Genomic DNA, 7,405 nt, shown 5'->3' with positions numbered 1-7,405 from the left:
GTCAGGGCTGATGTCTATCAAGTGACCCCGAAGGTTCTCATTCATGGAGTTTGTGTGAGTAATTTTCTGCTAGAGGAGATCTGGGCGACAAACACACCACAACCTTTCTTTCTAAGTTTAAACAAAACCGGGTATAACCTGCAGATGGCTACTCAGCAGTTAATCACTTTTTGTAACTTTTGTATAAGGGTGCAGAGTTTGGGAGAGAGCAGTGAAATCTCTTCTCTTTTCAGCCTCTTCATCAACAAGTAGAGTAGTTGCAATTAAGCAATTCAGGAAGTGACACTAGGACCTTTGAAACTATCCAGTTCATGGAACAAAAAAAAAAGAGAAATGGAAAGGAGTGAAGAAAGCAAGCTACGTGAACTCCAGGACACCATCAAAAGAAGCAATCTGAGAATTACTGGAGTCCCAGCAGGAGAGAGGAAGAGGGCAGGCAACTTATTGGAGGAAATAAACGGCAGAGAATGTCCCAAATCTGGGGAGAGTTTTGGCATCCAAATTCACGGAGTTCATAGATCCTCAGACAAAGTCAACTCAAAAAGATCTCCAAGCCCCATTACAATGAAACTGTCAAAAATAAAAGAAAGAGAGAATCTTAAAGGCAGCAAGAGAAAATAAGCTCTCCCCTGTAAGGGAATCCCCTTCGGGCAGGCAACCAGGGGATTTCTTGGCAGAAACTTGCAGGTGAGAAGCGGGTGGGATGGTATAAAACAGCGCTGGAAAAACACAAAAAACAAAACCTCCTGCCAACCGAGTATCTACCCAGCAAGGTTGTCTTTCAGAAAGAAAGGAGAATTAAAGACTTTCTCAGACTACAAAAGCTGAAGGAATTCATCACCCCCAGACCTGCTATATAAGATGCCCTGAACGTTGGAGTTCCTGCAGTGGCTCAGTGGAAATGAACCCGACTAGTATCCATAAGGATGAGGGTTCGATCCCTGGCTTCACTCAGTGGGTTAAGGATCCAGCGTTGCTGTGAGCTGTGGTGTAGATGGCAGACACGGCTGGGATCTTGCATTGCTGTGGCTGTGGTGTAGGCTGGCAGCTGTAGCTCCAATTGGACCCCTAGCCTGAGAACCTCCATATGCCGCAGGTGTGGCCCTAAAAAGAAAAAAAAGAAAAAGAAAAAAGAAAGAAACACTGAAAGTCAAGTTGAAATGAAAGAATGATAATTAGTAAATGAAATCATATGAAAATATACATCGCACTGGTAAAGGTAGATCTCTATAAACAGATTTTACTTTATTGTGTTTCACGGATATTGCTTTTTTTTTTTTTTTTAAGGACAAATCGCAGGTCTGTGGGCAATCCTGTGTTGACCAAGTCTACAGGCACTGCTTTCCAGCAATATTTGCTCACTTCAGGTCTCTGTGTCATGGTAAGTCTTTCAGTATTTCAGACATTTTCATCATTATTGTATTTGTTATGGTGACCTAGGATCAGTGATCTTTGAGGTGACTTGCTGAAGGCTCAGATGAGGGTTAGCGTTTTTAAGCAATAACATATCTTATAATTAAAGTGTGTACATTGTGTTTTAGGCATAATGCTATTATACGCTTGATAGACCTTAGTACAGTGTCAACTTATATGCACAGTGGGAAACCAAAAAACTCGTGAGCTTTTTGTATTTGCTTTATTGCTGTGGTCTGGAATGGAACCCGCCATCTCTGAGGTCTGCCTAGTAATTCTTCTGATGCTGTTGATAAAAAACATAGTATCCTTTAAAACCAAATTCTTCATTATGTTTCGAAAGTTGTAAATCAGGAATGATAATTCAAATGCATTTAACTGCTTACGGGGCATGAAAAGCACCTCATATAACACTATATGAGCAAAAACAACCTTTATACTTGCATTTTCTTCATTGTAATAGTTCCTGTATTCTGTTCAAATGTGGAAGACGATAGAAGAAGGGTATCATTTAGTTAGTCTGGACAACTAAATCATGGCTTAATCTGGAATTCCCTGCCATACTGTGTGCCCTGCTGGGGCCTGGGGTCCGCAGGTCAGATCACTCGGCTTTATCTGGGCTTTTCCAGTTATCAAGTGAATTCCTGTTTGTTTACTAGGAAAAGGGGCTTGTCCTGGGGGCCACCTGTTATGGGTGGAATTGTGTCCTCTTTCAAATTCATATGTTGAACCCCAACCCCCAGCCCCTCAGAATGTATTTGGAGACAGCGTCTTTCAAGGTTAAGTTAGAGGGAGGCCACTGACGTGAGCCCTACTCCAATACGACAGGTGTCATCTGTCCTTATAAGGGGAGATCCAGGCACAGCCAGACACAGAGGGATGACCACGTGAGGTCACAGGGAGAGAAGGTGGCCCCTCAAGGAGAGAGGTCGTCATGAGAAACCAGGAGGTGGACCCCTTGATCTTGGACTTGAAGCCTCCAGAATCACAAGAGAACAAACGTCTGTGGTTTAAGCCACCCCGTCCGGGGCACTTTGTTGTGGCAGCCGGGCAGACGAACCTGCTGTCCCATCTGATCTGCTTCCTGGGCCGTCTTTCCACAGGGCGCCGGGCTGAGGGCTTTTCTGGTTTCTGCTTGCCTTGCTTATCCCCGGGCGTGATTTGTGAGCCTCGTTTTCAGTGGTATTGATGTCACCTACTCTTCAACAGCCTTTGTGTTTGGATAAGCATGACTTTCCGCTTCCCCTACATACCAAACAAATGTGCTGGTGTGTGGTAGGTTTGACAGCCACCCTGGCGCCCTTCCCCTCCGTCCCTGCTGGGCTTTCCTCGGCCACCACAGCCGTCATTCAGGACTCATATGTGTGGGGTCCGTCTCTTTCTTGGCTTTGAACATTTCTTTCTTTTTTTAAAATTATTTTTATTTTTTTGTTTTTTAGGGCTCCACCTTTGGCTTATGGAGGTTCCCAGGCTAGGGGTGGAATTGGAACTGTAGCTGCAAGCCTATGCCACAGCCACAGCAATGCCAAATCTGAGCCACATCTGTCACCTACACCACAGCTCATGGCAATGCTGGATCCTTAACTCACTGAGTGAGGCCAGGAATCAAACCTACATCCTCATGGATAGTAGTTGGGTTCATTACCTCTGAGCCGCAATGGGAACTCTGGCCTTGAACATTTCTTATCCGAGCCCACTGGGAGGCACTGCCATCTCTAATGGTCCCTAGCTGTCTCTCCTCTTGTGCTGTGAAATAAAACTAGCCAGTACTGTGAAAACCGAGCCTTGAGTCTCTGACTGTGGTTTATTTTATATGCACACACACCCACGTGGCCACACATGGATCGACGCCCGTGAAGCCTTTGGCTGAGTTGTGATTTGCGGGTGTACTTGCTGCCACCCCATGGTGCGATGCAGTTTCCAGGACGGGACCGTGTCGTGTGTTTCTCTCTGTAGCTCTCCGCTTAGCAGGATGCTTGGTATTTTGTCGAGGCACCTTTCTTTCTTTCTTTCTTTCTTTCTTTCTTTCTTTCTTTCTTTCTTTCTTTCTTTCTTTCGAAAGAATGAATGGATGTAAGCTCACGAGGGAATGGAAATTCCAAGTTTATAGAAGCAAAATCTGACAATTTAAACATTACCAAACTTTCCTTTACCAAAGGGCAGGATTTCTCTCTCTCTCTCTCTTTTCCATTTTTGGCTGCCCTGCAGTATATGGAGCTCCCTGGCCAGGGATCAGATCTGAACAGCAATCTCGGCCTAAGCCACAGCAGCAGCAGCGCTGGCTCCTTAACCCACCATGCTGGCAAGAGATGGAACAAATATCCCAGTGCTCCTAAGATGCTGCCCATCCTCTTGCGCCACAGCGGGAGCTCCAGGATTTATCTCTTGATGCAAATGAATAATCTGGATTTGAAGTCATTCTTGGTGCAGGCTTACTCTACACACGGATTTTGATTCTTTGTCTCAGTCTCTTTGCTTGGCTCCTTTCACAGGGCGCACACTCCTGTCAAGGTCAGATGCATTTGCAGTATCCAGGATTGGCCGGTTCCCCTGGGGTCACATGGGAGAACAGGAGAGTTTGTGACCTCTCCCGTGTTAAAAGGAGATGAGGTTTTATCCAGTGGCTGAAGAGAGGAGAGAGGTTTGGGCAGACAAGTCTGGGAGCAGAGGGGAGGCAGGCAGCAGCAGGATGGCTCTGGGGACCATTCTAGAGAGAGACACCACAGGTGATACTGGTGAGTTGGAGCAGCTGCTTCCTGAGAGCTGCAGCCTAGCTGATGAGGTCTTGGAGGCACAGAAGAACAATCCTCCAAAGAATTAGGGGGGCCATTCCCTTCCCTTCCTGCCTGGTGCCCAGCTCAGCAGCAGGAAGCACAGGGCACAGGATGTGGAAGGTGGCTGCCGTGATGATGCCTTGCGGGCAGGACAGACTTTGGGGAGGGGTGTGTCCTGAAGCCTGGGTCCTGATGCCCGTGAGCCACGCTCTTCACTTCAGCCCAGTGAAGGTCAGGTAGTCACAGAGACACGTCTGATGAGACCACCTGACCTCACACAGTCATGAGATGAGTGCGTTCCGAGTGCGATGGTCCCCTTGCCCCCCCCCCGGGGGTCCCCTTCTCTCCCGATGAATGGCGGTGTCTTTCCCTTCCTCCCAACGCTTATTTCATTTAATTTCCCACCACTCTGTTTAGTACTTATTTCTCTTGTCTCACATATTAGTTTTATTTACCCATCTAAGTTATAGGGAGACCTTGGAGGATGGGAACTTGGTCTCACTTTTTTTTTCAATACCCCAAACATCTACCATATTTTGAGTACACAGTTGACATTTCAGAATTGCCTGGTACATGAATGGCCTGAAAACAGAGGGATTTTCTACAGAGACGAGCCCTGGAGGGAGTAAAGCAGTATATTTCCTTCTATCCCAGCAGCCACCCGAGCTCCCTCTGCTGTTTTCAAACAATGCATCCTTTTTGCCTACTGTTCACAGCTTCACAGCTCTGTGAAGATCCTGACTAGTGAATTTTGGAAAGAGAGTCTCTGAGAACTGTGGACTCAGCTTAGGCTAGAAGCGTATATATGTATTTATTTTTAGAATGATTTTTTATTTTTTTTCCATTATACCTGGTTTACAGTGTTCTGTCCATTTTCCACCGTACAGCAAAGTGACCCAGTCACACATACATAAATACATTCCCTTTTCTCACTTTATCATTTATCATAAGTGACTAGATATAGTTCCCTGTCCTATACAGCAGCATCTCATTGCTTATCCATTCCACAGGCAATAGTTTGCACCTACTAACCCCAGACTCCCAGTCCCACCCCACTCCCTCCCCTTCCTCCTTGGCAACCACGAGTCCATGATTTTCTTTTCTGTGGAAAGGTTCATTTGTGCCGTATAGTAGATTCCAGATATAAGCGATGTCATGTGCTATTTGTCTTTCTCTTTGACTTCACTTAGTATGAGAGTCTCTAGTTCCATCCATGTTGCTACAAATGGCTTTATTATTATTATTATTTTAATGGCAGAGTAGTATTCCATTGTGTATATAGACCACATCTAGAAGCGTATTTAGAATTCTGTGAACAACCTTTTCTTTTCATATGTCTTTTTCTTGCACATGGTAGGCTTTTAATGAACATTTTTTCAACAGGTACAAATAAAGAGGAACTAATACAAGGAAAAACCTCTTATTATTTGAGTAAAATAATGACTTCATTTTATTTGTACCCTATCATGCTTAGCTGGGTTGTGCTGCTTTATCTTTGGGACCCACGGGAAGAGAACCAGAAACAGTTTGCCCCCAATCTTTGCTCAGGGAAGCAAAGGTGGCTCCAGGCCCCTGCGTCTTTACCGTGATGGCTCTCTATTTCCCTCTGCTGGCAGATCTGTGCATTGCAATTGATGCTCTGGTGAGGTTAGATTTGAAGAGAATGGACTGTTGAAGTTTGAAGGATTTTTAAACGTTTTTGTTTCCAGTATTTCTTCACTTGGAGTATTGAGACAGATTCTGGAAATCCTCTGAGTTCTCTATAAGATTAAAACTTTGTTTGGATTTTGGGGATAATCTCAAACAAGGGCATATTCTGGCTTACGTGATTGGCCCCTTCTAAGGGCTGCCCTGCTACTCTGCTTTCTCATCCGTGTTTGTGCTTATGGTTGGGCTGGAGCCACCTAGTACTACTTCAATTGTACTAGGGAGGTCCAGTGAGGCTCGGGCTCCCGGTACTCATACAGATTTTGCCCAGAGCCACTACAGTGGCACAAGCCCTGTGCAAAAGGCTCACGCTGTCAATACAGCACTTGGGGGATGGGAGGCAGTGTCTTTCAGAAACATGACTTTCTGTCTCATGTCACATTTGCCGATTGAGTTCTATCGACCTGCGGTGTTGCTATCATTTTTTTTTTTGGTCTTTTTTATCTTTGTAGGGCCCCACACTTGACATATGGAGGTTCCCAGGCTAGGGATCTAATTGGAGCTATAGCTGCCAGCCTAGGCCAGAGCTTCAGCAATGCCAGATCCTAGCTGCGTCTTCAACCAGCTCACGGCAACGCCGGATCCTTAACCCACTGAGTAAGGCCAGGGATTGAACCCGCAACCTCATGGTTCCTAGTTGGATTCGTTTCCACTGCACCACAACGGGAACTCCTGCTATCCTTAATATTTAAAATGTTTTTTAAATGTGCTTTGGTGGTACCTAAGAGCTATAAGCTTTCGTGGTTTACATCATATTTTATAATTGTGTGTATTTATGTGTTATTACAGAAAATGAAGTAATCCAACTTGGGTGAGGCAAATTTTTCCTTTAAAAGTGGTCCAAATGGTGCATACTGGGGCCCAGGTGAATGATGTCGTGCTCCCAGCATCAAGCAGTTAGTCGGGGGCTGAACCAGAAATGCCCAGAAGGGCTGAGGCTTTCAGACCCCCAGCCCTGTGTGCGCTCCACCGCTCACCTGAATTATCTGGATTTTAAAAATCTACTTTGCTATGGATAAACTCTGCCCTTTACTTCAGTTGTCAGTTCAGATATGATCTCTATTCATTTAAAAATGAGACATTGGTGGTGTGTTCCTCCTTTTCATGTTATCTCAAGTCAAAACGTATTTCATATGGTTCAGAGCACTTTTCTTAGCACCTTAAAAAGTATGACATGGGGAGTTACCATCGTGGCACAGTGGTTAACAAATCTGACTAGGAACCATGAGGTTGTGGGTTCGATCCCTGGTGTCCTCAGGGGTTAAGGATCCGGCGATGCTGTGAGCTGTGGTGTAGGTTGCAGATGCGGCTTGGATCCACATTGCTGTGGCTCTGGCCTAAGCCAGTGGCTACAGCTCCAATTAGACCCCTAGCCTGGGAAAATCCATATGCGAGGGTGCAGCCCTAGAAAAGACAAAAAAAAAAAAAAAAAAAAAAAAAAAGTATGACATGGGATTCCTGTCCAAGAACAACTGATAACTAAATCTGGAGGAAAGACATGAGTGGGATTT

This window comes from Sus scrofa, chromosome 1 (genome assembly GCF_000003025.6).
Source record: "Sus scrofa isolate TJ Tabasco breed Duroc chromosome 1, Sscrofa11.1, whole genome shotgun sequence".
NCBI lineage: Eukaryota > Metazoa > Chordata > Mammalia > Artiodactyla > Suidae > Sus > Sus scrofa.
The sequence above is the reverse complement of the archived record's forward strand: the minus strand, read 5'-3'. Positions refer to the sequence as shown.